This window comes from Chrysochloris asiatica, unplaced genomic scaffold (assembly GCF_000296735.1).
Source record: "Chrysochloris asiatica unplaced genomic scaffold, ChrAsi1.0 scaffold00152, whole genome shotgun sequence".
Taxonomy (NCBI): Eukaryota; Metazoa; Chordata; class Mammalia; order Afrosoricida; family Chrysochloridae; genus Chrysochloris; species Chrysochloris asiatica.
In genome coordinates this window covers 4,105,261-4,115,859 of record NW_006408670.1, presented here as the reverse complement: position 1 = coordinate 4,115,859, position 10,599 = coordinate 4,105,261, and the positions used below count along the sequence as shown (strand labels likewise).

General features: G+C 36.8%; 1 protein-coding gene across 2 annotated transcripts in view; it reads right to left on the bottom strand.

Annotated features, from left to right (window-relative positions):
- ARHGEF9 (Cdc42 guanine nucleotide exchange factor (GEF) 9) overlaps positions 1–10,599 on the bottom strand; it is a 392,374-nt gene that overhangs the window by 55,368 nt on the left and 326,407 nt on the right. The gene's annotated exons all lie outside the window — the stretch shown is intronic.

Below are 10,599 nucleotides of genomic sequence, written 5' to 3'. Positions count from 1 at the left end.
CTTGCAGTAAGGAATTTTACCTTTTTTGAGCTACTGCATCCATAGTTGTAGGTCAAGTTCATCAAATTGTATCAGATTGGGCTTTCTTCTTCTTCTTTCTTCTTCAGGTTGAGCTCTGATCATCCAGTCATTGAAGCCAGGTCAAGTGGGTATTATCCGTAAGTGTGGGTGTTCTTGTGTCTATCTGCTCTCTTGTTATCAGCTGGATGCTTCACTCTCCACTCTAGTCCTCTGTGGCTGTGTCACTGACTCTGAGCCCATGAATCACCAGGTATTGCTTGTTGAACTTCTTGAATGTTTATCTTTTCACTTTTCAGGATGTAAGAGAAATTTTCTTTCAGTAGTTCTTCAACTATTTCCTCTGTGGACTTGTGTGCATCTTCTTGTTCTGTAATGCCAATAATTCTTAAGTTACTCCTCTTCATGTTGTCCAACATGAATCTTAGGCCTTTTCAGATTTTTTACCCTTTTTTTCTGTTTACTCTTCTATCTTAGTGGTATTGCAAGATTTGTCATCCAGCTCACTGGTTCTGCCTTCCATCTCTTCTATTCTACCCCTTTGTCCTTTCAGTATATTGTCTATTTCTGATAGTTTATTATTGATCGCTTGGACCTCTTTCTTTAGGTTTTGAATTGTGTCCAATGCTGTATCTATCTTATTTGATTGTTCCTCTAATGCTTTCCTGACTTCTTTCTTATTTTCTCAACTCCATTGTAAAGTGTTTTGAAACATTTTATAATTATGTTTATGAATTCCTTCTCAGGCATTTCCAAGGCCTGCCCTCCTTCCAGAATATAGTCCAGGTCTACCTATAGGTCATTTGTCTCAGATATTTTATCTTGTTTCTGGACATGTGCTGATATGGACATCTGCTTTTGCTTCTTGGACATGTTTACTGTTTAGCTGTGCCCTTAATATTTATTTATGTGTTTTGGTATTTTTTATGCTTTCTGATTGCTTCCAGGTAGATGTGATCAGGATGTGGGCTTTCTTTTTCACTCTTTTTATTGCTTAATTCAGAGTAACTTTCACAGGTGTTGTCTGCCTCCCTGATATATGGAGTTGGTATTGGTTCTTGCCTGGATTTTGGTGTTTTATAGAGTGTGATTGTAGCTTGACTATATGGCAGCAGTTGCTGTCTCTTTTTACATCATGTATGGAGAAAAAGAGTTCCCCAATGGTAGAAGGGGGAGCATAAACCAGCAAAACAGTAACAGAAAAAAAAAAAAAAAACTAGAAGAAAAAGAACCCCACCAAAACAACAACAAAACAAACTAGACTGGATACTGTAGTCTATAATCGCAGAAAAGGGAGAGAAGGGAGAGAAGGGGGAAAAAAAAAATCTGTAGCCTAATATGAGTATGACTTTAATGTCCTCTTTCAGCTTCTTGCCTTCAAATCTGCCTGAGAGATTTCAAGATGCCACTGTTGGTTTTTATGGTGTACCTCAGGATTTAATTTAATTTTCGGCCTCTTTTGTTTTTAAACTCTCTTTCTCTCTCCACACCCCTTGTTCTGGCTTTTCCATATTAAAAAACAAAACAAAACAAAAAAAAACAAAAAAAAACAGTTCAGGGCTGAGAGTATCTGTGCACATGTGTGGCAGAAGAACCTACCAATGGTGCGGGTGGGGAGTGTCCACTTGCTCAGGCACCCCTTCTAGTAACTAGAATGGAGGTGTGTCAACAGTGGGCGGCCAATGAACAGTTACCAAAAAAAATCAGAACAAAGCAAAACCAACAAAGTGTATTGTCCATCTTTGCCCACAGGTTCCCTTGGCATTTTCCCATGGTGTGTCTGCTCCCCCACTTGGTCTTGCCATTTGGTCTCTCCCAAGTTGTCAGATCTGGGCTGCCAAGCCCAGCAGATTCAAAAGTACACGTTCCTACAAGTTCCACTAGCTATAAGCCTTCAAATTTTAAAAATATTATTGCATATGTGGTTCCGAATTTGGGGGCTTTGCCCTCAATCTACTTTGTCTGGTATTCTGTGGTATTGCTGATGGCGAACCTCGCTGCACCTCCACGCTAGCTGCTATCAAACCCCGCCTCCCATAATCATGTATTCTTAACCAATCATGTAATCCCTCATACAAGGAGGACTTCTAAAGTTCTTAGAAAATTGTAATGAAAAGATAATGGAATTTTTCCATGAATTTCTTTGACTTACATGTTAGCTACCAAACCAAGCTAAGTCCTTGTTCTCAGATGTCTGACCTTTAACTTCCCTGTCATTCAGATAATCATTAGATTGTAGATAAAACTCTTATATGAATCAACTTTATAAGAATGTTTACTTCTCTATTGTCTGGCAGAGTAGCCATCTTCATGCCATGAATCTGAGTGGTGTGCTTGCTTAGATTGTCTGTGGACTTTTACTATATCTCTTAATTTTACTTTCTGGACAAGGCCAGGGTCTGACTGAAAAACTGTTAATGTGCAAGTACAAGTAAAATGTATTAAAATGAAAATAAAAAAACAAGAGCCAATGTATGACCTTGAATATATCATAACTGAATTTAGATATCATCTCAATAATAAATTGAACGCATTGAATACAAATGACCAAAGACCAGGTGAGTTGTACATGAAAAAAGTAAAAGGTTATTAAGCATATAGGAAGGAAAGTTATCCAAATTAGATATCAGAAGTTATTATGAAATTTGCTCTAAAATAGAGGTGGGGAACTTTTTTTTTTGGCAAGTTCCATTTGGATATATATATAACATCACTTATTATAAATTTATGTTGCTATGGAAAAAGCTAGATTTATTGGTAGATGAAACTTATTAGGGTCATTGTTTTGTGTTTAATATTAACTACTTTTGAAATTGTGCTATTTAGTAGTCTATTTGGCTAGTAAAGTATTTATGTATTATCTAGAAATTTTATTCCATCACTCATCTGTCAGTTTGTCATAAAGTAGTTGCTTGTATGCTGCTGTGATGCTGGAAGCTGTGCTACTGGTATTTTAAATACCAGCATGGTCACCCACGGTGAACAGGTTGCAGTCTATTTGACTGGTAAAATATTTCTGTGTTATCTAGAAATTTTATTCCGCCATTCAGTTTGTCATAAAGTAGTGACATGTGTATTACTGTGATGCTGGAAGCTATGCCACTGGTATTTTGAATAACAGCAGGGCCACCCATGGTGGACAGGTTTCAGAGGAGATGATAGGCTAAGACAGACTAGGAAGAAGGAGAGGTGGACCACTTCTGAATGGTTAGCCACTGAAAGCCTCATGAGTAGCAAGGGAACATTATCAAATGCATTGCCCGAAGATGAGCCCCTCAGATTGTAAGGCACCCAAAATACAACTGGGCAAGAGCTACTTCCTTGAGGAGAGTTGACCTTAAAAATGTGGATGGAGTTAAGCTTTCAGGATTTTCATTAGCTGATGGGGAACAATTCAAAATAAATAGAAAAAGCTGCAAACATCCATCACTAATTGGAATGCAGATGTACGGAGTATGAACTTAGGCTATACAAATGAAACAAGCTTTCTTACTGAAAATGAAGAGGACTTGAAATAATTACTGATGAAGATCAGTCAGTGACTACTGCCTTCAGTCTGGATTGCACCTCAATGTAAATAAAATGATAATAAATGGAAAAAATATTGACGTCAAAAACTCCAATTTGTTCATATTTACAATCAATGCTCATGGAAGCAGTAGTCAAGAAATCAAAGGACATACTGTATCGGTCAAATCTGCTGCAAGAGACCCTCTTTCAAGTATTCAAGAGCAAAGATGTCAGTTTGGGGTTTACCGTGTTCCTGACTCAAGCTTTGGTATTTTAAATTGCCTTATATGCATGTGTAAGTAGGGCAATGAATTAGGAAGACAACAGAAGAATCCACACATTTGAATCATGGTGATTGTCAAGAATATTGAAAGTGCCATGGATTCTTAGAAGAACAAATTGGTCTTGGAAGAAGCACAGTCAGAATGTTCCTTAGAAGTGAGGATGACAAAACTTTGTTTCTCATACTTTGGGCATATTATCAGGAGGGACCAGTCCCTGAAGAAAAACATAAAGCTTGGAAAAATGGACTGTCAGTGAAAAAGAAGACAGTGCTTAATGAGATAGCTTTACATAGTGGCAGCAAAAATGGGCTCAAACATAACAATTGTGAGGAAGGTACAGGACAAGACAGTGTTTCATTCTGTTGTGCGCAGGATCACTTTGAGTTGAAACGGACTCGATGACATCTAGAAACAAGATTTATTATATCTGTTTTTTTCTTAGCATTGCTACCATTGTTCTCATCTTTTTTCTATCCATTTTAATCATGTCTTATATGCAAACCCCAGGAATTGATTTTATTGTAACTGCAATATGCTATAAGGATGACTGTAGAAGAATTGATGCATTTGAGTTATGATGTTGGATAAGAATATTAAAAGTACCATGGACTGCTATAAGAAGTATATCTATAATGCTCCTTAGAAGTCAAGATGACTAGTATCTGTCTCTCATACTTTGGACACATTATCAGGAGGTAAAGTAGAGTGTCAGTGAAAAAGAGGGAGACTCCCAACACAGTGACAACAGTGGAACAGTGGTGGCAGCAATGGTCTCAAGTATAAAAATGATTGTGAGATTGGCACAGGACCAGGCAGTGTTTCATTCTGTTGTGCACAGGGTCACTATGGGTCAGAACTGATCCCAAGGCTCCTAACAACTAACATCAGCAGAATGTGGTCACTTTTTCCGTGATTTATTTTGGGGGTTATTTTTCTTCATTAGGAAGCCTTTCTTAGGTCTGTTCTTTTTCATAGCCTCCACTAAAACTTGGCATAACAATTATTTTATTAAATTTACCCTCCTCTTGAATGTTTTAAAATTAAAAAAGGTGTGTGACAAGGTTGTATTCTTTCACCATACTTATTCAACCTGTATGCTGATAAAATAACCCAACAAGCTGGGTTCTATGAAGAAAACCATGGCATCAGGATTGGAGGAAGACTCATTAACAACCTGCGATATGCAGATGATACAACCTTGCTTTCTGAAAGCAAAGAGGACTTAAAATGTTTGCTGATGAAGATCAAAAACATAGCCTTCAGTATGGATTACATCTCAACATAAAGAAAACAAAAATCCTCACCACTGGACCAATAAACTCCATTCTTATCAACGGAGAAAAAACTGAAGTTGTCAAGGACTTCATTCTTCTTGGAACAACTATCAACACTCATGAAAGCAGCAGTCAAGAAATCAAATGACGTATTGCATTAGGCAAATCTGCTGCATAAGACCTTTTTAAAGTGTTGAAGAGCAAAGATGTCAGCTTGAGGACTAAGGTGCACCTGACCCAAGACATGGTATTTCCAATAACCTCATATGTGTGCAAAAGCTGGACAGTGAATAAGGAAGACCATAGAAGAATTGATGCTTTTGAGTTACGGTGTTGGGGGAGAATATTGAAAGTGCCAAAGGCTGCCAAAATAATCAATAGATCTGTTTTGGAAGAAGTGCAGCCAGAGTGCTCCTTGGAGCCAACATGGCCAAACTTCATCTCTCATACTTCGGACATTTTGTTAAGAAGGAGCAGTCACTGGAGTAGGATATCATGTTTGGTAAGATGGAGGGTCATAAAAAAAGAGGAAGACCCAAGGAGATTGATTAGCCAAGTGGCAGCATTGATTGGCTCAAGTGTGGCAACAGTGGTGAGGTTGGCCCAGGATCAGGCAGTGTTTTGTTCTGCTGTGCATAAGGTCGCTATGGGTTGGTACCAACTCAATGGCACCTAACAAAAACAACATGGCTAATGCAAGACTCTTGATGTGGTGCTGTAAAGTCATTTGAACCACAGGTCAGTGGTTCAACCTCACCAGATGCTCTTGTAAACCCTATACAGGGTTGCTATGGGTCAGAACCGACTCAACAGCACTTAACAACACCAACAATATGGCTAATGCTGGATCTGTCATCAAACACCACAAACACTTTATGAAAATTCAGATATATTAGCTACTTTATTACTTGGTTATTGGTTTGTGCCTAATTTTACAATTAACCTCAATAACACCTTTATATGGGTCATATGGGTAAAGTTATTGCACTACTCAGAGCTCTCAGATATCATGCTTTAATTGAATTTAACAGCCTCAAGAAAATGATGCAGAATAGGTTATGCATAATCATACTGGTAACAAAGGATCAGTAAGAAGTATACTGTTCTTGCTTAGAATGGCTACTACTATAAGGAGCTCTGGTAGTGTAGTGGTTACGAATTAGGCTGCCAACCTCAAGGTTGTCAATTTGAAACTACCAGCTGTTCCATGGCAGAAAGATGAGACTTTCTGCTCCTGTAAAGATTTACAGCCTTAGAAACCCTGTACAGGGTCGCTATGAGTTGGAAACAACTCCACAGCACATAACAACAACAACATGTCCAAGACTTCCAAGATTCATTGAAGCTTAAGAAAATTCATTGCAATGCTCATAAAGGAAAATTAATATTTTAACTAAGTTTATACTCCTATAAATTTGGCACTGTTGTCTATTTTTGATAATTGAAACAATTTCAAACTGGCTTATAAAAGCAAATTAAATTATCTCAACTATCACCAATAGCAGAAATCGTGCAATTCATTCCCTTTAAGGATTTCTTATGTGGGGGATCAAAGTACTCCATGTTCTTATGTGGGAAATCAAAGTACTCCATATAAACTAACCATAACAATGGGCCCTATGCATGGACATTACCTTGATAACTTAGGTATAAACGGTCGATCAATGTACTTGTGACTATTTGGGAGTCCCTCTAGAAATTCTCTCTTATAATGAAAGTCTTCATTGGACTGATAATTTGAAAATCTTAGAAAGAAACATAAATATTGAAGAGATTAATGGTGTTGTTGTTAAGTGTCATCAAGTTGATTCTGACTCATAGTGATGCTATATTGGGTTTCCAAGGAGTGGCTGGTGAACTTGAACCACTGACCTTGTGGTTCAAACCAATATTGCAGTTCAGCACACTAGCTGCAGTGCCACAGGGATTACTAAACAGGAATTCTTTAAAAGAAAATCTTGGCCTTGGTTACTTCTTTTAATGAGACTTCCTCTCTTGGTATGGAGTCATTCAAAATATGTTTGCCAGTATGGAAGATATAACTGATGACATTGTCAACTCATTAAAAGCCCAGAAAAAAAGTCCTTAAATTTCCATGCAAAAGTATTTTTGAACAACAGAAATATCTTAGATTTCCTATTACAAAAGTAAAATGGAGTGTGTGCTATACCTTCTGTTGTACTTGAGTAAATATCTCAAGTAAAGTAGAAAAGAACATCCAACAGATTCATCAGAATGCTGACTTCGTATTCTTACCCAACTAAAGTTTGTTCCCCATCAAATTAGATGAATAGGATTCATGGATCCTTATGGCTATTGTCATTATAATTGAAATAATTAAATGCTGTTTTAAAATTACTGCTAACACCTTAAGTTAAAAAACCAACATATTGGCAATGGGTGACTTCAAGCTCACCAGCTGCTCCTCAGAAACCCTATACAGTGTTGCAACTGACTCAAGGGTCATTAACAACAACAATTCTAGCAATGGACTTGAGATTCTGCTCTAAATGCTTCTTAATTACACAATAACCAAGTAGATTTTCTAATGTGGTCTTACTCCATATTAACCTTTCCCAAAAAGATCACTAAATTGAGTCATGATAAATCGAGTCATGATGATGACAGTCTGTCTAGCCATTCTGAAAAACTAAACAAAGCCAAAGAGTATCCTGGATCTTGAAGACTTACACTAAGACAAGTGGATATCCAAGAGGTAACTGAGGAGGAGAAATCCATGCAGAAGAAAACATACTATGCTAACTGTACATGATCAACAAACTTCATGAAAATTCTTGATAAAAAGGAGGAAAAATGTATGAGTCTAAAATCTGAGGTTCTTGGTGTGTGTTAATAGAGTATCCTGAATGTAGAGTCTTCACTCCATCGAAAACCCCTGACATGAATCTAGAATGCACATTGAATTTTAAAGTTGCCTTTTCTAACAACAACTTCTCTAACTTTTGTACTGTCCTATGCTGGTGTGGCACTGTGGGCTAATGCGTCAGACAGCAAAGTCATTTGAATCACAAGGTCAGTGGTTCAAGGTCATCAACTGCTCCATGGAAACCCTATACAGGGTCGCTATGGGTCGGAATCTACTCAACAGCACTTAACAACAACAACAATGTATATAAGTTAAATAAAATATTCTATCTGTGGTCTGGCAGAGGCAGGATGTCATATCCACTATGGTCAAACAGATGTTGGATGCGCTAGCCTATGACTGAAGGGCCTTGACACACAGCATTATTGATAAATCTTCTTTACAATGGACCCCTAGAAAAAAGACATGCTTGAAAAAGTAGCGTTAATAACAGATTCCCAGAAAAATAAATCCTACCATTGTTCTGTGACTCTCTTATAATTAACTAAAAAGCACACATACTTGCAATTATGTGCCCTTAAGCAATCATGTAATACCACATATATATGTATATATACACCAGTCCAGTCTAAAATGCTCTCAGATATCCCACATTCAAATTTCCTGATTATCTGATTATCTTTTAGCCAAATACGATTTAACTTTAGTTCCTCATTCAATTATTCAAGAAGGTTTGTTCTTTATTGTATATTGAAGCTGTCATAACATTATGTCAATTGGAGATTTTCCCAGTCCAAACCATCTCTGGACTTGTCCAATTAACCTCGTAATTTTATTTTTATAAAGTGTATATATTCACTCTATGAAGTTCCTAGGGAATCATCACCCTGTATTTTTGGTATTTTTATGCAAGAAAGCTAAGACCCTGAACAAGAGATCAGATAGTACATTGCAAGTTACAAAGCTATAACCAATGGCACCTAAATCCTGCAGTTAGGAAGAAACATGAAAAATACATGTACTAATTATATTCTCTCTGGAAAAGGGAAAAAAATCTGTTTTAAAAGAAAGATGATTCTAAATCATACATATGATCACATTTTTAGATTCTATGATATTTTCTACAATGTACTTTAAAATACTTCTACAGAAAAATACTTTTACATAGATAGTGTGATATGTGCATACTAATCTTAATAGATACTACATAGACATTTATCAATCTATGAGATATCCTCACCAGAAATACATACTCCACGGGTAATTTTTTTTTAACATCTTAAAGACTTCAAAGAGTTTGCTCTATAGACCAGTAATTCCAGTAGTTCTGCCCCCTTAAGAAAGGAGGGCTAATTAACAAGTGTTTAGAAATGAATTTTCATTGGTAAAGGAATATTATTCAAGATTTATGGAATGGCTAGAAATGTGTTACAGGTACTTTGGTGGTTGTTATGTGCCGTGGAGTCAGACCGACTCATAGAGACCCTGTACAGGGTTTCCAAGGCAGTAAATCTTTACGGGAACCAATAGCCTCATCTTTTGCCTGCGGAACAGCTTGGTAGTTTCAAACTGCTGACCTTTAGGTGCGCAGCCTGATTCATAACCACTATACTACCAGAGCTCCTTACAGGTACTTTAGTAATCATATAAACTGGGTATACAAATCTAGCATGAAGGGAGCCCGGAATCTAAGATCGCAAAGAAGTCCTATGCCTTGGCCCTTATCAAAGATTTTGTTGTTAGACTCTGATTAGAAAGTTAGATGGATCCAATGTGGGGAAAAAAAAAAAAAAAAAAAAAAAAAGCAGACATCATACTTTGAATTTTAAGTGTTTTTCCTTATCTACAAAACCAAAAAACTAACAGTAAAAGCCAGAGTCCAAAACTATAAGAGTTAAACTTTTTCCCTAGCAGTTCACACCAACACCAGAGCTCTTCAGAAATCATACAGGGTTACTATGAGTTGGAACCGACTCAATGGCACTTAACAACCACCACAACAACAAATTAATAAGGAAACTGGTACTCAGTTTATCACAGTGAACACATCTTTGTAAACCCTTTTGTGACAAAGACATTTTTTAAACATAAACTAGCTTAGATTTTATCTAATAAAAAAATGCAAATTTACTAAATTTCCTGAAAGACAAAGTATTTTTAAAACCTCTGAACTACATTTAAATATTTGTGCAAGTGTGGGAAAGGGGGCATTCAAGCCAGACATCTTATATAACCTGATAGCTTGTCTTAGTGAGGCACCAGGCCGTATTCAATCACCTAATAAACATAAGTAATGGTTGATTTTCTATTTTCCTCACCACAGTCAGTCGTATTTTCCCCTAGAATCAGAGTTATCTTCATTTTAAAGCACCTGTCAGTAAAATATTACCAAATCTTCCTTGACTGTCATATACCTAAAGATAATACAGTGAAGACTTCATAGACAGTCTGTATGACTGATTTCATGTCCGTTTTCTAATAAATGTTTGTATGTTAGGCAGAATGTAGCCTACAATTTGCTTTCAGTGACATTTTTATCTGGTAATTAGATTATAGAGTAGGCCAACTTATAGAATCCAACTAACCCTAGCTACTGAAAGTCACTGGTATCTATCAAAAATAATTTAATATTTGGAAACTACCTAAGTGGTTCAGGTAATTTTACAACAGAAATTTTTCCTCTACT